Here is a 22389-nt window from a genome sequence, read left to right as displayed (position 1 = left end):
TCACTTTCTGTATCCACCACGAAAATGGCTGCCAATTTAGACAGCGATTCTAAATAGTAGTTGACGTGCATTTTAAAATAATCAAACATTATAGCCACAAAATTAATTTTTACAAGTTGTAGACATTGCCCGTTACACCAGACATTGGACTACACTGTCAAGAGCTTTGACATCTACAATGACGTCTACAAAGCAGGCTTATACTGGTAGAATGTTTCATACCATAATTACTGTGTGTTCAGAGCTCACGTGTGAAGTATGGATACTGCTGCTTCAGCAAGAACCGAGGATGAGCACCCTTCCTGGTTCTGAAAAAAAATAACAGAGGAAATGCCTTAAGCAGGATTCTGAAACGGGGTTGAATGAAACAAGAATGAACAAGAAATTCTTTCAAAACATGTAAAGCAATGCAAACAAATATTTATTTCAACTTATTTCTACAAAAGACCACCTCATGAAGACTGGTGGTGGGGTATTGTCTCAAAAAAAAAAGCAGAGAGCACTTATACAAATGCTACAGGGAGCCTTCGCAGCCAACAATTGTTTGAACACACCTAAACTAATCACTGTTCAACAAACTCATAAAAAATGTTTGAATGCATAAAAAACCAGTGGTAAACACAGGAAACAGTTAAAACACAATGACGGCACAAGTTTGTCCCGTCGTTCTCTTCTGTGTCCAGGGTTTTCCTATGGTTTTTCATCCATTCAAACATGTACCAGCTAGCCCAGTCCAACGCCTTGGTATCATAAAAATATGGATAGTCAATCCTTACACAAAGTTGAAAAAAAAAGTATAAAGTAGGTGACAAAATTAAAACGACAGCAAATTGGTTGGCTTTTAATTTTAAATGATAATATAAAAAATAATGGCATGAATGAAAGTGAGCAGCACGCGAAGTACCTTGTTGCTAGCCCGACATTCCACTTTGAAGCAAAATGTCCGCTTTCAACACTACATAGGCTACACATGCAATGAGGCATTCCTTTAGGCACACAAAATATACCATAATTGTTAAAAAAGCTACGAATTAGTTGAAAAAACCTGACCACGACAAATTGGAATTAGTGACTAGATACAGTTTCAGAAATACACAGCGACATCATATAAAAATATATGGTTCCCATACAAAGATTGATCATAACAAAAATTCAGGACATTTATCAGACTGGCATCAATGTGCAAAGCAGCTTAATGAAGGAAGACGGTCTTCACTAAAAACATGTTAATATTGGGAGCTCATGTGCTTCCCTGCAAGTTGGGTGTGTAAACCCACTGACATCTTAACTAACCCGCCTGAATCATCACTTGATAGACATTGAGGAATTTTACGAATTGGTTTATTGTAGCCAGCTGTCTAGTTTATTTCCCTATTTTTCTTGGCATTTCGTGTCTAATTCTAAATTTGGTGACTAGATAGCTTTTACTATGGTCATGCACTGGTGACAACGAATATTTGATTTTACTTTAAAGAAATTTCAGTTTTGTTTTATTGCTCACCAGCCAACGATCTGAAATATCAGAGGTGCTTAAAACGTATGTTGGCATTTCCTTCCTGCAGTGTAGTACAACTAATCATGACTTTTACCATAATTTGTTCACAAATCGTAATATGTGGAAAGTATTCAGCTTAATGAAAATGTCATTTCAGAAGCATGCACAATCAACAAGGCCTCAATGACTCTCATGACGTGGTCCACTTGTTTCTGTCACAAATAACCTGAGTGCAGACACATTCCACCGAAGACGAAGGTAACATGCCCTCTTGGGTGATGAATAGTTAAAAAGCCTTACGAGTAAATTTGCTGCTGAGCACGTGAAATTGTGGCATTAAAACAAAAGATCCCTCTGTGGCATCTTTCACTTGGAGGAGCGCTTGACCACAAACTTTGAGAAGCTGGAAAATGCTCCATGAACCGCTCCAGCCAGCAGAAACGATGCAGGACACAAGTTGGTAGGCGGACCGTTGGCATCCTGCGATTGTGAAGATATTTCTGTTTAGTAGATGCTCTTCTTTTTGTACCACTGTTTATTTCACCTTTAACAAGCAGCTGAACTCCTTAACGTTCGCATAATAAAATGCTGCAATGCGGAACAGTTAGCAGGGTTACGTCAATTTTGCTTTTCTACGAATTAACACAATGTAGGTAATCTGCACACAACTACAATCAAACTACAATTTTCACCTATTTCACTGCTAACATCAGCGTTTGACTGCTCAAGCACAAATACAGGTTAGACATGTGCGCAATCTGCTAAACGTATCCCCACAAACTGAACAATCAGGCATCAGAAATCGGCAAGGAAGGAGGTGTCACGTTTAAATGGCACTTTTTTTGTTCAAAACATAAACACCACCTGGAAGCTTGAAGCGTGAGAGGGGGTCTTTCACGCTGACAATGTCAGAACATAGCTTGCTAGTGGGCACCTGCACGATGTGCACAATGTGTTTCTTGAAAATGCGTGCGAAAGTTTGATTGATGTGTAGGACGAGAATTGCAGCACGTTTTGACACAGGCCTTGTGGACGCTTCTGCCTGCTAATGTCAATGTGGATTCTTGCTAGTCGCCCTCTTCGCTTCTTTCTGAATATAATGCTTTAGGCATTATATTCAGGACAACGACTGCATCAAAACGTGCAGCAATTACCTACGTCCCACACATCGGTGAAACTCTCGCACACATTTTCAAGACACGCAGTGCATACATTGTGCATGTGCCCACTAGCAAGCTGCATTCTGACATTGTCAGCGTGAGAGACCCCCTCTCACGCTCCAAGCTTCCGGGTATTGTTTATTAGATTCCATGCGCTGAATGCAAATCAGTGTACATTGGCGAAACGGGCAATCTGCACAGAAGATTAATGCAGCACTGGAACGAAGTGAACAAGGGCAATGCAAAAACAAGTCCACTGGCAGAGCACCGTGAGAGGACGGGACACGTGGTCGACTGGAACAAGACAAAATTACTGACAACTGAGTGCAATCTATCTTCTCGATTACTGCTCGAGCCCCTCATTGTTCAGACGACGCCCAACATTATCAACATAATGGATGGCAATCTGCACCATATCTATGCAAACTCATTGCGCCGCGTAATGCCCAATATATAGCTTCGTTTTCCACGACACATGCTCACCGTGAACAAGCAACAAACCGTTAAATGGCTTTCTTGACTTGGTCAGTGACCTACGTTTCATCACTGCAATAATGCTTTTACCTGCCTACACGGCATTCCGTCAAACACTGGACTACACCACATAAGCCATTGGCGTTCTTAACCTGCACCAGAGTATATAACCTTTCACTACTGCTATGAGATAGACCCATAAACGCACTTCAATATGGCCTTTATATTTAGCTCTTGGAAACATTATGTATAATTTTTTGCACCTGCTACAGCAGCTGGTACTATACCAAAAACATGAAAAAAAAAATGGTGGTTTAACACGCCAAAGCTACACTTGGGATATGGGGAGCACTGTAGGGGAAGGCTTCGCATTAATTTTGACCATCTGGGTATTTTTGTGCGCATCGAAATCTCCAAACACGGGCGTCTTTATGTGTTGCCTCCATCTGAAAAGCGGCTACACCAAGCGGTATCTAACCGACATTCGCCTCCACAGCACACCACCCTAGCCACAGCAGTGGGTTAAACATATGAAATAAAGCGAGTTTTGGAGTGCAAATGAAAATATTAATCACACGTCTTATTTTCCCAATCGATATACCTTTTGAAATCCACCATGCAATCCCCCCTCCCCTACCGGCCTACCAAAACACCTTTGTCTCAAGAGGTAATCAGGCTGTTGTTAATGAAGTAAGTATTTACAATCCCAGACTTGCCACCGTTAAAGTCATGCACTTTGTTTTAGAGATAAGCGACATTAGCCATTTGCAGCACCAGGAGTTAATTGTGTTAAGATCAGATTGAAAGCATTGACGGTAGTAGTTGAAAGAAATTGTGTGATAAATTACAACATCATCTGCAAATAGACCTACATGGGAGGATATGCAGCATGGAAGATAGACCAAGCAACCTGCCTGGGGGGACAACAAAGTGGCACGAGCAAAAGAAGCATATAGTTATTAGAAGTAAACTGCATTTGAGAAGAATGAAAATCTTTTGCTCAAGTGAGGACATTAGGGTGAAGTTTGAGAAGTAGTCTGTGGTGTGCAATGCGATTGAATGCTTTAGAAAAATCGAGAAAAACTACCGCAGTTTGTAAGCCTGTGTCAATGGATCAATGTAGATCGTGAACAAATCCTGAAAGTTGTGTTTCTCAAGTAACCCTTGTGAAAACCGTGGTGATACTCGAATGTGATATTGTGATTTTATAAATAATTAGCGACCTGAGAGTGGATGAAATGTTTCCTGACCTTGCATATGGTGCTTGTTAGGGAAATTTAATGGTGAAGTACCGTCTCCTGATTTAAAGACTGGTGCTACCTCGACTATCTTCCAACCATTGAGATTAGTGCCTGTCATGAGAGACTGCGAAAAAAGCGCTGCCAGAATTCTACAGACTGCGGGATGTACTTTTCGGTATAGTATGATTATTACCAGTATGATCTGAAGTAGACCAGTTTGTGTTGCAAGTTTAAAACCATATCGAAAGATCCTAAATGTTTGCTTGGCTTGATTATATACGAATACTTGCTTCAAAGTCAGTTCAATTTCTCTTCTTGCCCTTTAGTCGTCAGCCCCAGATTCTCTTCAATATCTCTGCTAAGCAATGACACGCTCCATACGCACAGCACTGCTTCATGAAAATGTTTCAAATAATCAGAGGCCACAGCACTGCTAACAGGTATACATCATGGCAAGTTCCACAACATGCAATAACTAACCTGAAAATACATAATCGGTGGTTGCACCGATATGGCAGCAGTGCCTGGACCGATGTGTCTAGCAAATGCGCTGACTTCTGAACGGGTGGTCCAAGCGGCCAGATGATGGATGAATGACCATTCCTGGCGGCAAAGCGTACGGAGCACCAACGAAAGGCCAGGCAGTACTTGGGTACAGCAGGTGCAGTGTCGGTTGGCCAAGGGAGGCCCTGGCAAAGCCTTTGAAACTGGACTGGAAGGCAGCTGACCCAGGACAGCCAGCAGCAGCACCTGCAGGTGCATAATCTGTGAGTGTGCTGACACTTGTTGAAATACAAGAAGAGCACACACAAAGCACGAATGCTTACATCAAGTAGATTTTTAATCGTTTAAAGACAGTAACCTCCAAGGCACTAATAAGAACATTCCCGGAACACCCCAAGTGAAATTTAGGTCACAGTAAGAATGTATTTATTAGACCCGCAGGTACTGTGAGTGGGGTATGCATGATATATGCAAAGCTAGCTACTGAGCTAATTTGCATGGAACGCATGCTAGCAGCTCATCTGTATCCCTTGCTTTCAATCGGAACTGGTGTGTGATAGTTGAGGCTCCTCCATTTCAATGTCTGACTTGTATCTGCACGTTCAATTCTCCAATATAAATCGAGTTGAGTGAGTGCCTACAGCTTTCTTGTTAGTCTCTGTATGGCCTGTGGTTTTGCGAAAATGAGAACTTGCGAATTGGCTCAATTTTCTGCACTAATTTAACCATACATATGCCTCTGATATCAAGCCCCAGACTTCCCGAGAGCTACTCTGACAGAATCGGCAGGCGCCTCGTAGGCGTTGTGAAATCTCCCCCACTACCCCGAGACTATGCTAACTCCCTGCGAGGCCACATGCGCGCATTTCACCTTCAATTTGCACGTATGTGAATTCTATACCTCTATGAACTCTCAGACGGGCGTCGTCATATTCGTGCCGGACTCGTGAAACTCGGCAACGTAAATTACCGCACTCGCTCGCTGGCGCGCGGCCCGAACTCTCTCACCGTTTCCGGTCCTTGCATACTATTTTCTCCACCTTGCACTTTGTAAATTCTCATGCTTAACTACACCTCGTGCGCCCTCATCTCTTGCCTGCTTTTCTTCCAGCACAACTCCGTCAGCACCCGGTCGACGCGTACGCTGTCGGGGCGCGTTGGCGAGCGAGTACGGCAATTTCGCTGTTGTCGAGCTTCACGAGAACAGCACACATATCGCGGCCCGAAGACCGCGAGGCGTACGGTCGCCGGTCTCGCGAGCGCAATAGCTGCGAAGCGCACTGCACGGAATTCGTGAAGGGGGGGGGGGGAGAGATTTCACAACACCTACGAGACGCCAGCCATGGAATCACGTGTACGCGTTTTCACATGCACTTCCAGGGAACCTCCTGGTCATGTTATTTCTTGGTATACCGCGGGTATTCACGAGGGAGGACTAATCACAGCGTTGTGCCACTCACGCGAAATTGCGACTGCGATCTGCAACCGCAAAGGCACTGTTTGAGAGACACATAAACAAACGCCCCGGTGTTAAAGAGCCTTGCGTGATGTGAAATTATTAGCAGCCGTGTACCATAGCGCGAGCATCGTAGCCAAGGTCTAGCTTCAGCGTAAATTGATGCTGACTTCTGCGGAAACGGTGGACTGGGCGCCAAACAAGTATACTAACTCACGTAGGCTCTCAGAGCAAACGAGATGGGGGTCTAGCGAATTACTGACCCATAAACACCAGAACTCATTCCAACCAAATACAGAATAATAAAAAATGCGTACTTACCCGAGCAAAAACGATGTTTCCAACGTAAAATTCTCCTTCACTGTCGTCTTCATCTCGCGGACACACGAACACGCTTTGTTCTGATGCAATGTCATCCACTTTTGACGCGCAGTATTTTATCCGGCGATGATCGTTCTTCCGGGGTCCCCATGTTCAACACACGCGTAGGTTAGAAGGGTAGACATCACCCATAAAGCTTCTATAACTATGATTTAAGCTTGAAATAGATAAAACAGATTAAATCACGCCACCAACCACTCGGCACAAAACGCCATGAAAAAACACACACAAAAGTGAGAGATAGTTGCCAGACTTCAAATGCAGCACCTCTAAGTTTGACGAAAATTGTGTTACTACTGTAATGTTGGTAATTATCTTTCTGCTTTCAAAGTCTGAAATGTGTTTATAACTTAAATTTAAGGTTTTTAAACACAAAAAGTGAATACACATAAAGTAATTGACATATATACTGATATTGTAAAGAGGTTTGACGTTTGTTTTGGTTTTGTTTTCACGGCGGGCTTCTCAAGAGAGAACGTGCGAGAAAACGAGCTACTTTGGGTTTAGGAAGAGGGCGGTAAATGTCGGCGTGATAGAAAGCAAGGAACAGGTGCTTACCCTGGTCGTTAAAAAAGGAGCTAATAAAACCCTCACGTAAAAAAAAAAAAAAAAAAAAAAAAAAAAAAAAAACACGTTCGATGAGGAATCGAACCATTGACCTACAAAACAGTAATCGGGCGCGTTAACAAACAGCTATGTAGGCGGGCGGTGTTCGAGGCGCCTAAAACAACTCTATACTTACGTAAGTTGTCAACGAATATTGTTGCTTGTGTCTAGTCATCGCCTCCTTTAACGATGGTCTAGTTTATGCTGCATTTTTGAAATTCTGGCTGTCCTAACGCTTGTTTCTCACGCACCGGTCTTGCAGACGAGGCCGCATTGCTAGCGCTGCAAGCGATTGAGCCAAAGCTCCATTATTTGACTCAAGAAAAGCTATCGCAGTCAACCCGACCTTTTCTGCGCAAGCCACGGCAGCCACGAAATAAATGGAATGTGCCGTTAGAATTATGGCGTTGATAACGCTTGTTTGACCGGCACCGTCTTGCAGACAAGCAACGTCGCTCTAATACTACAAGCGATGTCACTCCTGGCATCTCAGGCGCATCAAACCCATCGTGTAAAACGACTGCTAACAGTGCGAAAACCTCTGAGTTTGTAACAAGTGGGGATTTGCGGTGGCGGCGACGTAATAGGTACAGCAAGCAGGTAGGCAGAACAGCAGCGTAGGGTTACAACCTTTCCCCGAAAATAAAAAACGGGCCTTCCGGGGGGGGGGGGGGGGGGGAGGGGGATTGTGTTGAAAAAAGACGCCATGTTTTTTCACATGCAGTGCCATTTATTGTAGTGTTTTCTTAGAGAGAAATCAACATAACGTTTGTACTGAAAGTGATTGAGAGCTTGGTTAATCGCTCTGCATGTGCTTCACTGAAAAGTAACCGCAATTGCTGACCGCGGCGGTAGAATTTCGTTATTTTGTTCTTCCCTTAGGTCCCCCTCCATCTGAGGCAGCGCGCTCGCCCGCGTATTTTCTCTGCTCGCGTGTCTTTGCGCAGCTTGTCGACATAGGCGTGCGCAGAGTTCTCAATTTGGGGGGTGGGGGGGCAAAGTCTTACCGCTGCGCCCCCCCCCCCCCCCCCCCCCCCCCCCCCCAGAGCAACTCCCGAACTCTTCTCACTGAAGGCCTTGCGGTGCGAACGCAGTGCAAAGAGGGATGGTTATAAAATTTTTATTTCAATGTGATGGAATTGCAACACACACAAAATATTTGTGAGCAGAAATTTTACTTTCATGTGTTACATCGGCAAGGCATGGGGCAAATTTGGCGCCCCCTTCAGATGATTAGGGGGGGCGGCCGCCCCCCCCTGTGCGCACGCCTATGCTTGTCGACACGTATTTATCGTCTTAGTTGTTGAATTGACGCTTATAAAACGCCAAAACGGGCATAATCACGGCACAAAAGCCAAAAAACCGGCTGATGACGGCTGGTTTTAGATATGGACCGGCAACCGGCCCGCTGTTTAAAAAACCGGTCGGGCCGGTCCAAAACCAGGAAGGTGGCAACCCTACGGCAGCGACGAGCGAAAATGATTTTACCCGACCGCCCCCGTCGGCCTGCGCAAAAAAGGAAGATAGAACCCCTGCATACACGCCCTCGAAGAAAGCTGTACAGCCGATTCAGTTTGTTGTGGACGAAGAGCAACCGAGGCTGCAGCCACAAACGATTGCGCTTGCCGTGGTATGAGCCAAAGCATATCTTCACATAGTTATGTTATCGTCCGTCTGACTGTTACTTACTGAAGGGAAAATTCAGAACACAAACGTTGACGTCTAGCGTCTATGCCAGACATAGACGCTGCTGTTTAGGCCCTAAAAACCACCTTCAGGGTGTCTGTCGGTTCTGTCACGGCGCGCTCGCGCCGCTGATTACGAACGAGGCGTCTGTTGGCGTTGACTTATCGTGTTGGCGAGCCGGTAAACGCCATCACGGTTAAACTCCCTGTTGGAAGACTACGCTGTTGGGACGATAGAGTGCCGACAGAGCTTCTTATTGGCCCCACAAACGCCATCAAGGTTAAACTCCCTGTTGGAAGACTAGGCTATTGGAACGATAGAGTGCCGACAGAACTTCGTATTGGCCCCACAGGCGTGCTGTGAGCCCAACAAGAAAGTCTTGTTGGAATTTTTGCCCGGGGCATAATAATACGGGAACAAATTCTTAGGTAAATTCGATTTCGTTGAGGACACCGATTCCTCGCGTAAAAGTTTTATTTATAGGACTACAAGAGGCATTTTGTAGCCTTTCCTTCCCGTGCACCCAGACATCGAAACGAACCTTGTGATACACTCGAAGCAGTAGATTAGTGCAGAGTGGAATTTAAACATTCAGCACGTTTTGTTCAAGTTACGAACAGCAATTTTAGAGCCTTTCCCCTGGTCTATGTGGAGAGTTCATATTTATTCTCTCAACGGGCGGTGAAATAGTGCAATGTGCGGTTTAAACATTCAGCCTGTTTTTGTGCAATTTTGCATGCTTGCATTCACACACCGTTCTTTTAGGCACCCTAACGATAAGGTGCCGTGGTAACACCCCAATCGAGAAGAAATACTTTTTAGCACCCCTTTAACGGTCGTAGCACCCTATGAAACTGTTGATTACACCCCTGAATTTTGGCACCCTCGAGGTGGGGTGCCCAAGCAATATTTGGGTGCTTGAAAGGTGCAAAAAGGGTGCAAAATGTTCAGTACACCCTCCTTGCACCTTAAAGGGTGTAAAAATGTTAAGATTTACACCCCTTAATATGTGGCACCCTCATGATTGGGTGCCGGAGCAATGTTTTAGTCCTTAAAAGGTGCAAAAAGGGTGCAAAATGTATAGTGCACCCTTTTAGCACCTTTAAGGGTGTTAAAAAGTTTAGTGTGTGCCTGCGCAGTCTGGGATCCGGCGCAGATATCTCTCAGTGATAACATAGTAAAAATACAGAACAGGGCGGCGAGGTTCGTCGTGGGACGGGGGAAAGTTGTACCGCTATGAAACAAGAATTGAATTGGGATCTGCTTTAATCGCGTAGAAGAAAATTGCGATTAAAACTTCTATATTTAATATATACTAATAAATCTGGAATAACAAGGATACGTATGTACAGACGCCATATTATTTGTAAACTCGAATTGATCATTCCTTTAAACTCAAGGAATACTGTCCCGGGACAGGAATTTTTGCGAATTCATTTTTTTTGTTAAAACGATACATGAGTGGAATGGGCTCTCAAATGTACAAGTGTCTGCTGTGAATGAAAACTTTTTTTTTTTTTTCGAACCTGTAACCTCCCTGCTATAACGCCTTCGGGCGCTGCGGGTATACGTTGAATAAAGAATAAAGAATGACAATACAGAACGCTGAAAGAGAAAATTGGAGTTATCACAAAACAGAAGGACGAGGAGTGATGCACCGTGATTCAGTCTAGGCCGAGGTAGCAAGGCACAATGGTGGACTGTCATCGTTAACCGTCTTTGCGCGTAATCTTGTGATTCGCGAGGCCACGGTGTAGCAGCAGGGTGTCACGGCACCTTGTATGTGTGGTCACATCGCCGACATGACGCTGGATGCTAATAAAAGATTGCCATGTTGTTCTCGGCACGCCTGAAGCCTCTCGCAAAGTGGTTTCGCGCATTATGGGTACTACATGTGCCATGAAGGTCAACAGGTGGCTACACGGCCATAAAAGCAGCAGTGATATACAAGTTTTCTTTTATCGGGCATGACCTCAATCCTCTCAAAGTCGATCCCGGTACCTGAGGAGATTGTACACAGAGGCTGAGACATCTATAATGTGGGAATTGTTGCCCAAGCTATCCTTGAAGTAGGAGCGGTACTTCAAGCCCTCTTCTGGAATGTCGAGGCTGTTCCCCGCATTGATGCTTTCTCGCAAAATGCCATGAAGTACGCTTTGTTCAACGCAACATATTTTATGCTGAGGTTAGCAACGTAGAGAAAGGGACATTTTAGCGCTGTTTTCAATTGTGATTGTTCAGACGGGCCGTTTGAAGTTTCTTACTTGGCTGCCGATGCTCATCCGCTCACCCAGGCATGTTCACAGATGTGTAGCGATGAGCGGTGACACTGACAATTAAGTAATAAATCCAGGAAAACCGGGGCGAACACCAACGCAAAAATCGTGACTTCTCGCGACTTTTGTTGGGAAATACAAGACAATATTTAAAACTAAGAAGAATTAATAACATCCCTTTGCCGCCGGGTTCGTTCTTCAGCAGACCGACAGAAAGAAAGCTTGGAGCCTAGTAGCCAACGACTCCGACACTCGGCTCCATTTAGGAAGCGTTCCCCCTCTGTCGTCACCTCTCATCAGATACCCCCGCTCGATTTTGGGCCGGCGACGAGTATATATGGCCCGACGAGGGTCATCCGAACTGCCGCGGCTGGCCACGATTCGTAATAACAGCTGCCAGAACCTGGGAACGTCGTCCTGCCGGGCTCGCACTGGCCCCGCGGACGGGGTCGAGGCGGCGACAGCGGCGCTTTATCATCATTGCTCCCGCAGCCCTCGGCTCAGCCTCGGATCGCAGCCGAGGGCGAGGCTCGAAAAATGTGCCTCGGCGAGCATCAAAAGCGAGCCAGAGAGCAGGCCGGGCTCACCGGATGCGGCCATCAATTATCGCCCAGAAGCAATTAGAAGCGACTACTGCGCGCCTTGAAATTAGGAGGGTGGTATTCGGTGGCCACGACTGCCGCTCTTTTCCCGACGGGCTTTGCCGGATCGCCCCGGAGGAAGGGGCCGCCCACGCGCAACCGAGCGAAGGGCGCCTGACAGATCGCCGGGTTACACACGCAGAGCTCCAGGCCGTGCAAATCGTGTCCGTCGGGTTAACACTGCCTCCTTCTCTTCTGTATACGCTAGAGGCGGCCTGCTTGATACAGCAACCGAGAAAGAGAGCGAAATCGGAGTCCACAAGCTCTGCGAGGCTTCAGTTAGACCCGTCCGCTACACAGTACCGCCGATCTAGAAGACCCGTGGGCTCGTCGCGGCGGTCCACTGGCGCATCTTTTTTTTTTTGGCGGTGTGTAAATACTAGTTTCCGGTCTTACCTTCTTATGTACGAGCTGCAGCCAAGTGCATCTGCAATGTGCACCGAGCTGGCGCTGTCACTAAAGCGTTGTCGCGCTACGGACGAGGTCGCAAGGGTCGGAGACGGCATAGTTAATACATGACTATGCAATTTAAACAGAACCTACGGCAGGATGAAGGACACACAACATGGCATGCTTTGTCTGCGTCTTGACCTGCTCCCCTGAAAGCGTTGTTCAAGTTGTAGCATCTCTGATAGACGTGACCGAAACTGGGGTGTGTACGACATTTCGACCTTTTTAACAACCACAGGCAACACAATTTTTTCAATAGCCCTCAACTACGAGGCATGCACCTCATAGCCCAGGTGTAGCTTGCGCCCGGCGTAACGCCTGAATTTTAGCGTTTCAACCGATTGCCGCGCTTGTTTTCTTCATTGCGAAGCAGTCACTGTGAACAACAGACATAACACGCAATTAACGAAAAATTGAAAAGCAAATTAAAACACAACTACAAATAATTTATTGTGGCTACGTGGTCAGTATTTTAATATATATCACGTTTAAAGAATCCGAATTGCATTTAACAAGGCTCTAGTCTTCCTGCCCCAGGCGGCGACATAAAGTATGTGATCTCGAACCCTCGAAAAGAGATACACAATCAATTATACTCCATATTCGAGAAATAGTGAGAGAATATTTACCCTTACGCTGTTATTGTTTCGACGTAACAGTATCTAATACATGTACAGCTGATTAGGACTGAGGTTACAAAAAACAAAATTCGAGATGAGTACGAATGCACAAAGAAAGGCGCAGGAAATCACGAAACGGGTGTGTCGAAAAGTTCAAAGCGATTTCCTCTCCGTCTGAAACAATATGAGCTTGGCCTCACTGTTTCAGCCTGTGGAGAGATCGGTTTTTAGGATATAGGCGTGAAACAAAGACATCTGCATACCTGAAACTAGCTGCGCACTGAAGAACCCCGGAGGATTCGCAACCTTGCGGCGCGCCTTGGCTGCCGACATGCAACTTCGGTCGATGAAATCCGACATTTTTGGGTAAGCTTTGTTACCCATTCTGAGCAGTTCATCCTAATGCATACTCCCGGAGACACTGGCAATTACCTCAATGCTTCCTTTCCTACAGCCAATGCTGTATATGGCCCGTGTTACGTAAACAGGACTTTAATAGATCGACTCCGGGCGACTAACCCGACGCCATCAGTGAGAGTGCATGAGAGTGCACGAACGCGAGTGAGAGGGCGCTAATGTAATGGCATGGCGCGGCAAACGCCAATTAGTTTGCCGTTACGCGTCCTCGCACTCCTTGCTGTTCCACTGCAGTTGGTTCGTCAATAAGGCTTAGATGTGTTGAAACTACAGAACATCTTTCAAGAGTACGCGCCGTTACCGGCAGCTTCAAATATCGTGGTTCAATTACATAATACTACTACTACTACTACTACTACTACTACTACTACTACTACTACTACTACTACTACTACTACTAATAATAATAATAATAATAATAATAATAATAATAATAATAATAATAATAATAATAATACTCGTTGTTTATTATCAAGGAGTTCAGAGAATCTATGATAGCCCCCAGCTACTGCAAATAAACTAAACAGAATCAGCGGCAATGAGAGCAGTGTGGCCCAAGTGAACCTGTTTCAAAGGGCGGTGCCATGTTCGTGCGACCGAATTCTTACAGCGGGAGTCGGGTTAGTGACCCTACCACTTGTGTCTTTCAGATAATTGATAGATGCGCTCGAAGTGTGGAGGCCATCCAAAGAATGAGCCTGCAAGGCTGAGAAAACACAACCTCAATGCTTGCGTAGTCTCAACTTTGATGTGCTGGCACTCGATATCACCGCAAAAAGAACGCCTGTTATAAGCAACAACGTCCACCAGGCTACTACAAACAGTCACATGAGCACCAAAATAGTCAACGCAATCACTGGAGGCGCCACAACATTCATTGCCTTCGTCCAACTTGGAAACCGTTCGTCTTTCCAGCGGAAACTCTCCAAACGTGTCAACTGATTTAATTCTAGTTTTCAAACCATAATAGCTTACCAAGGGGCGAGACTGCTTCAAATTCAACAACAAAAACCTAAATCTTCTTGATTCGCTAGGAGCTTGGAATAGCTGCACCAATGCGAGAAAAACTGTAGCTGTTTCAAGTCTAGGTAGTGTATGATGTTTCGCGCTACCAGCAGTCCTTTTGTAGACAGCGGCGGTGGCTAAAGGAGGACGGCGGCATTCGTCGATAAAGTTGGCTCTACGCCCCGCCCACTGCTCACTACCGCACCGCCAGAAGAACGAGAAACCTAGAGGTAGCGACCGGAAGTAGCGTCATATTTGGAAGACGGCCAGCGACCTGCGCCACCGATTCGCTGTTGCCCAGCTTTCTAGGCGGAGTTGCCAATTAAGCAGGCGTGTAATTTAAACTATATTAATCTGAATTGTCTTGAGTTGCCTATGCGAGTATTTTTAGCCATAATGCTATTGTGCTTCTAGTGATTTTAGTAACGACAATTAGATACTAGACATTTTCTACCCGAGTGTACGTAGCTACTGCATTGCCTTCACGAGTAGTCCGGGCCGCCCGTGCCGTCGGGTGCTCTGTGCTTCATACTTAAAGCGACGGGCTCAAACAAACAATACCCAAGTTCCTGATCCATTATTATAAGGGGATTAGAAAATTTATGGGACCGCAATTCTCTGGGTTTCCCAAACGTCTTGCTCGTTCTCCCGATCAACATTGTGGTCTATGACGATAGCTTAGCTAAGTATGTAGATTCAGCTCGTCGTTAGCAAGAAATCAAGCAAGCTGGAAAGGATGAAACGTCCTGTGCGCGCGGAAGCGCTCCACCCACATGGCGGCCGTGCATGCCCGTACCACACCGTCCACGAAGCGGCCCGAACCGGCGCAGCCGTCGCAGCAACCACTCGTCACCGCTGTCCAAAATCAAACCAATCCCGAAAAAGAAGGTACACATACACACGTGAATGATAGTGTGGTGAAAAATTGTACTAGGGATTGTCATCCGAGGGGATTTCGAAAGCGATGCGAAGCGCCGACCGGCCGCGAAGGATGGTCGACGGCGGCAACTGCACCTGCCCGAGCACGAGATGCGGCGAGGGGCCGAAGGATGGCGCTACCTGCACGTAAGAATCAGAGCCTTCTATACAAGTTGTATAGAAGGCTCTGGTAAGAATTAACACAGCACCGATCGCTACAATGAATATCAACGTGAAAATAAAGTTCCACGTCCGAGAAAGGGGATGATAGTATGGCGAAAACTGTGTTAAGATAGGCATTCGCAGTTATAGTGATAAAAGCGGCCAAATATCTGCATCGATGCTAAGCCCAAAGTTCCCAACATCGGAGCTGTTGGGAAAGACGCTCTCCTAAAACTTGTCGCGCGCGAGTGTGTTGCGTTTGGGTTCCCTTTACTTTGGGGGCCACCAACAATCGGTTCCGCTATTCCAGAACTGCGTATATGTGCAGCAATGCGAAGCCTGATGTTCTGCTGACCGGCCACGGAGCGACCAGGCACCAGCAGTACCACCTCCGCGCGACGCGGCGACCGGCGGAGGCCGCATCGCTGCTGCCTACGCGCATAAATATATGCAAGCCGCTGCACAAAGCTTGTTGCCGCCTGCCCGAATGTAAAAACGAAGTTACACACGCGAGAAAGGGGATCAGAGTGTGTTGAAAAATTGAATTAGGAATTGTGATTAGCGCTAGTACTGAAAGCGATGACCCAATATCTGCACAAGTTCCTTGCATCCGAGAAACCGAAGTCAGCCATGAGTCGATGGGGGGGGGGGGGGGGGGGGGGGAGAATTTTTTTTAAAGCTCGCCGCGAGCCAACTTGCTGCGTTTATTCTTCCCCGAGACTCTCCTACTCTCAAGAACGATTGTGTGCGTCTTTCATTCCCCAGAGAAATTTCTGGCCCGTATGTGAACGGGAACAGAATGAGCTCTTCAGGCCGAGCGGTCACCGCTGCGCCGGCACTTCCGAATATAACGTCATTCCGCCGACCAATCGCGAAAGGCAGCCATGACTCTGACCGCGCCCTTGGGCGGGGGTCGTTTGTTTTGATGATAAAAGGTGGCTTCGTGTATTCACACATGAAATAAACGCTTTTTCCAATTCACTGTCAAGAAAACCGTAAAATAATGCCCCCGATATATATATATATATATTTTTGAAAAGCTCCTCAGCATGCAGCCCTTTAAAAACCTGTTATCGCGCTTTGCAGCTGGGCGCAGAGGGCCCAGCGACCTTGAACTGCTTGCACCGCCTCGCGGTTGTCGGGGTGGCAGAGCCCACGTTCAAAGCATTGTTGGCTTGGCAGCTGTACTCTAAAATTCCTGCTACACTCGAGGACCGATGGCGTTGCGAAGTAGAAGTAACGTGCGAGACACGTGTTCGGAGAATGGCGCGATTCCCCACGCGTTTTCCCACTACAAGAGCTTGTCCTGAAAATGTTACGGACCCGCATTGGGTGCCCGGAGTGCATCAAGCTTGCTAGAATCTTCGCCCTGTCCATAGCGGTGGCCGCGCGGGTGTTTGAGCTGGTTGGTGACTGCAGCCAGTGACAGCACAGGATGTGGGGACGTTTTGATAACGTGGCAAGTAGAAAACTGGAGAAGGCTGGGTGCACCTATTTGCTGCGTCCTGTGATCCCTCCGACGCATCGCAGGGGCAAGCACAGCATAAGTCTAGAATTTGGCCAAGAGCAGCACATAGCGGTCGCCGGGCCAATTAGCCGCACGGGGAACCGGATATCTCCGCCACACATGTTTCGCGCTGTACACGGAGGCGTCGTGCTGTGGAAAGACCCGCTCAACGCGCAAATCGCTTGGAAACTGTTCGCGTAACGATGCTTCGTCGTTACCAGAACAGCTCGGAAGAAGAATGTGGTTCTGCGTTATGACTGCAGTCGTCGTTTGAATTTGCGTTGCTCCCAACGGTTACTATCAAAGCCTCTTCATAGAATTCACGCGTAATAACTCCCCGATTAGTAGTTAGCATTTTGAGCTTAATGCAATAACAATATTTCACAGGAGCTCCCTATGATAGGGGGCCCTATGGGATTTGGAAGTTGCACAGGTGGTAACATGGTCTTTTCAACGCTTAAGACTATAGGAAAATTCAGCGTGGTCCTAAAACGTCGCGGTCAACAGTAGTCTTCGCTCGTGTTTTCAAGGTGTTTTGTGCTAGGCGAGTTAGGCCTAAACAAGCCGACCAAAAAAATTTCACCATCTTCCCGTAGGGGAACCCTAAGTAGTATGCGAAGCAGCCATGGGGTCGACTCAAGTTCCTATTAGTTTTCAGTTTGATCGTGGCGTTGCGGGAGGAAAATAAGGGGAGCGGAGCACGCGCGCGCGTCATTTTTTTTACTTCGAATTTTTGCCGCGCGGCATATGAGAGGTGGTTTAAAGATGGGAGGAGAGAAGAAAGTAGGAATGCAAGAGAAAGAGAAGAAAGTAGGGAGAGAGGGGCTGCCAAGAGCACAGATGGTCACGAAACCGATAGGTTTTCGAGTCTACAGGTATGCATGCAGCCCAGTGGCGTGCAGAAAGTCCATCAGCGACCTGCAGTATTTATTTTCCTGCACCCAGCGGTTTTAGTCATCCCGTTTATCCCACCGGAGACCAACCTTTCTGAGCGCATCGTCTCGAGCTGTCCTTGTTCCCGCGCACGCCCACAAAAGATGCTTGGCATCAGCTTCAACCGCCGGAGACGGACACTTGGGATACGATCCTGGGTTGTCTTGTGAGTGGCCCAAGTCCAAGCGACGGAAGGTGTGAGGGCCACCCCAGCCCGAAGCCTCCTGAGAGAAACTTCCTCCACCCGGGAAAGATTTATACCGCGAAGCTACAGTGGCGCCCCCACCGGAGTACACAGCGGCTACCATCGCGTCTCTAACCCTAAGCTGCTTCGCATTATCGCGCGCGGAGCCGCAGGTGTTGCCATTCGTTGCGAAATCCCGGAGAGGAGAGGAGTGTCGGAGAGGAAAGGAGGAATGCCTCGCATACTACTCAGGGTTGCCCTACGGGAAGATGACGACGGTGGTAGCACGCGAAGCTATCTCGTGATGGATTCTTTGGTTGGACAATCCCTAGGGGCATCCTGCCACAATCATCATCAGCTGTGCCTGGCCAGGCATGCGCAGTGGGTGTGCGGACGGCGAACAACAACGACAAGGAAGGGAGGGACACAGCCCCGAGCATGAGATGCTTCGCATCTAAAAAGTTCCTGTAAGTCCGGCTGCTTTCGCAAATAATCGGCGCCAACGATGCTTCGGGCCGCACACTGACCTAACACTGTCAGCGGGCACCTAATCTGCTTGTTTATCCCGGACTACGCACGCGATGCACGCATTAATTTGCACCTCGGCGAACTCCGAAAGGTCAACATCTATTGGATAACCGGAAATGAAAAACCTGGGCACCATCCAACTGTTTTCCGAATTTCTATTTTGGGTCGCAACTGCACTCTTAATCTGGTTCCATATATGTTCCAGTTAAAAAGGGTGATCCATATATTTTATGTGGATCCGAACGAAAGAATAACTGGGACGAGGCATATAGGTGGATCTTATCTGGAACCGTCAGCTTGTTTTCTTTATGTTCGTGGTTTTTATCTGGAACCGAAGAAATGGGGTCATGCGATGTCGGCGGTTCCGGTTACTGTTCCACTTATGTCCCAGTAAACGTTTGGGGAGAGTGCGTTTGTATATTTTTTGCTCGTGTCTTGTTCCACATAACTCGTGCACGGCAGTGAATTACGCAGTCTTTCATGCATCAACTGGAACAATGAACCGCATATATATTACGTGCTTCTTGACCCAAGATGCACGTGCGCGTTTAATATACACGCGCACACCGCACATAAAATTTAATGAACTTCGCCGACATCTATGATACTGTCTTGCAGCAGTTAACTTTCATAATACGGCTAAGCTGTAGTTTTAGTGATGTCCTTTGACAGAAAACGAAATCCCACTTTTTTGTCAACGCCGCACAAAGCATTAAAAATGTCGAGAGGAGGATATCTTAGGCAAAAGAAGAAATTGCAGGAACCCATTTCCAGGTGTTCTGCGGCCCCCAAACCGCTTTCGTGAACATCGTCTTTTTCTAATTTGAGGCGTCAAGTACAAAATCACCAGTGACTTCAATTTGAGAAGGACTAAACGTCTTCACTTCCCCCATATGCCGTTCGGGCAAAGCGAAAGCTGCTATAGCGCTGAAGAATTCGTGGTGCTTTTGTGAACATCTTCATTACGAAATACTTGTTGAGGCCATTACATTTTATGCATTTGGTTTAGAAAGCGTCGCAGAAACGGCAGTTTTTGTTCAACACTCAGTCATCATCTCGCTGTGGTGCAGTACGCGCTCAATGGTACTTAGTCCACGTTACTTATGTTGTGATGGGGTACATACATAATGGTGACTGACTGCGTCACATTTTACACCACACACATCATGCTACGCATGCAGTTATATGCTTAGAATTCAGTTTTTGTATTTTGTCTGGTCCCGGCTAGTAATTTTCACAAGCAAAAACGAAAGCCTCTTTGCAGGAGGAGAATGACACGAAACCCGGAGAACTAAATCTACCCCGTGGCATCTGCCTTACATTCTATATATTTATATTGAAATGGCATTCTTATTTCAAATTATGCATTGCAGTATCTCGAAAATTCGCAGTGTTACCCTAATGTTGTTACTTGCCGTAGTAATTCAAGTTCACCGAATGACCTGCCTTCTCCTGCTGGTCCCCCCGTTGCTTTTTTCCTGCACTATTGGTGTTCATGAAGAAAAACTGCTGGAAAACGGGCAGATGTATTATTACTCGCTAATTAGCGCGCAATCACACTGGATTCACTATGCGGAAGTAGTTTTCTATAACGTGGGTATCAAAGAGCGCCGCAGTATATATTATTGGTATTGGAAAGACTTGTCAAGAGAACGCAGTCAATAAAGAAGCGTCGTTTTGTTTTCACTGCAAAGAAAGAAATAAAGCTGTCATCAAAGTTTATGTACACATACCGCACGCGCTCACGGACCGCGGAGAGAAACTTTAGCCCGACTAACGTGTTAAATTGGCTAATATCTGAGCTCTTTGTTCCAGCCTCAGAGCAGCGTAGACGTCCGCTTAGAGGCCTACTCCCATTTTCCGAAGCAAATATAAGCGATCAAGGGTGCCGAGCTTGTGATCTCTTCCGCGGACTGGTCACTGGCCACGGCGTGCATCGCCAAAGGCACGGAGGAAGAAAAAGTTCGCCGAAACGATTACGAAACGACCGCCACTTCAGTGCGGCATGCCGTGCGCATGCGTTGACAGCATGGAGGAAAGAATACAAGGCAGCGCCGCTTGCGTTGATGCATGGTATAGTGGGACGGCAACGGGTACAACGACGATGAGGGAAAAACGGGACTGCGTGAACACTTTTGACGACAGCAGCGCCCCTACGTCTCAACGTTTACGGAAGCTAGTTTTTGTTCGTCCGCATGCAGCGCCACGAGTGGCCTTCTATAGCGGTTTTCTCGATTGCTCGCGTTATGCGCCTGATGTACTAAATGAACTGTCGGTCAGACTGGCGGGAACGGTTACCAGTTTGGTTGTGGCGTGAAACTGCGGATTTCTTCATGTCCTCGGGCTGTATTTACTGTTCGACGAAGTGAAGTTTTGCCGGGAGGCGCAAAAAAGGTCAGTGCTGCTTATTTATGTTCTGGTAACGGTTGTTGTTCTTTGACTTGTTCATCACTGCGTCCGATAAACGTGCCGCTCCGCTGCCTGTTCGATGCGAGGAACGTTTGCTGCCGTTATTCACGTTAAACTTGTGGGTCGGAGTCGGCTTGACATTTCTGACTGCGTACGTTAGCTAGTGCTATTTAGAAAGTGGCTGGTGCGCGCATTTCTCGAGTCTGCATGTTCCCTTATGGTGTGGTGTTGCTTAGTTGTATATTGACGGTTGCTGTACCTGTCAGCCGTACTGAATCTTCTCGGGTTAGTCGCACGCTATTGTCTCACGCGCACACACTGCACAACATGTTTGTCGGAGCGTCTGTCTTTAGACTTATCGGTATTTTCAAACTTCCGTGTTAATTGCGTTGTGTTGGTCTTCTGAGAGCCATAAATTTACTGTGCTAATCACGCTATTCCGCCTAATGTTGATGTGCGTTCAAGGCGTTGGCGGCAGCACTGCTTACGTTTATCTGTGCTGTGTGTGTAGTTGTTCCTTGTTTCTTCCGATGCCTTCGATGAATTCAGATGGTCTATTTACACTAGTCAACGTTAGTTGGCTCCCTGACGTGTAGTGAAATGGAAGGTAAAGGTGTTGTCTGAGCAGTAGCGTAGTAACAAAACGTTCCTTTTGTGGAGGGGAAGGCAGGTGGAAACACGCAGAAAGTGTGGTGCCGTTTCTACGCTGTCAATGTCAGTGGTAACCTGAGACCTCAGAATAATTACCCATAAAACTCACGTGTGGACTATTAGAAGTTTTAACGTCCCAAAGTAAGTTTAAAAATAATCCATTCCTGCCATTTTAGCTATCAATGTCAGTGGCAGCTCGAGAGTTGGAATAATTTTCAAAACGCTCGGGTGCAAAGTTGTTGCATCATGATGTGCACCAAACATTAATCCATTTCTGTTCTACTTTGAACGTAGAAATTATACTGCAAAAGCAGATTGCTACATTCTGTATTCATACTCTATGACTTGTTCAGAAAGAGTATATGGCTGACTGTGGAGACATTTGGCCCTCCACTGATAGGTTGTGACAAATGTTTTTCTTCCTCTGCAAAAAAAATGAAAACAAATTATTTCCTTTCTTTACATGCTCCTGCGAAGTCATGGCTGTGGCATTCACTGGCTGAAGACATCTTTGGCATGCTGAAGGGTCGTCGGGGAGAGTGTGGCGGATTATGAATGCCCTGTGGAGCTCATAAGCCTCAAAGGAGTACTTTTTGAGTTGTGCATATTGTGCAGATATTCATCAGTTCGCATAGACCAAGGACAGGTGAGCTTAAACTTACGTTCAAATATTTTCATATCTCTA

The 22389-nt window shown here is 46.6% G+C and overlaps 1 long non-coding RNA gene across 1 annotated transcript; it reads right to left on the bottom strand.

The window, feature by feature from the left end:
• Positions 1-400: 400 nt before the first annotated feature.
• Positions 401-7360, bottom strand: LOC144155233 (uncharacterized). The gene is made up of 3 exons (XR_013319537.1): positions 6652-7360; positions 4851-5120; positions 401-1975 (listed from the first exon to the last, which is right to left on the bottom strand). It is a non-coding gene; the product is annotated as an uncharacterized LOC144155233 (long non-coding RNA).
• Between the last annotated feature and the right edge of the window lie 15029 nt (positions 7361-22389).

Source organism: Haemaphysalis longicornis, unplaced genomic scaffold (genome assembly GCF_048455015.1).
Source record: "Haemaphysalis longicornis isolate Haplotype H1 unplaced genomic scaffold, Haemaphysalis longicornis Haplotype H1 scaffold_1, whole genome shotgun sequence".
In the NCBI taxonomy this organism is placed as follows: Eukaryota; Metazoa; Arthropoda; class Arachnida; order Ixodida; family Ixodidae; genus Haemaphysalis; species Haemaphysalis longicornis.
Note: the sequence above shows the minus strand (reverse complement) of the source record. Positions and strands in the feature narration are given on the sequence as shown.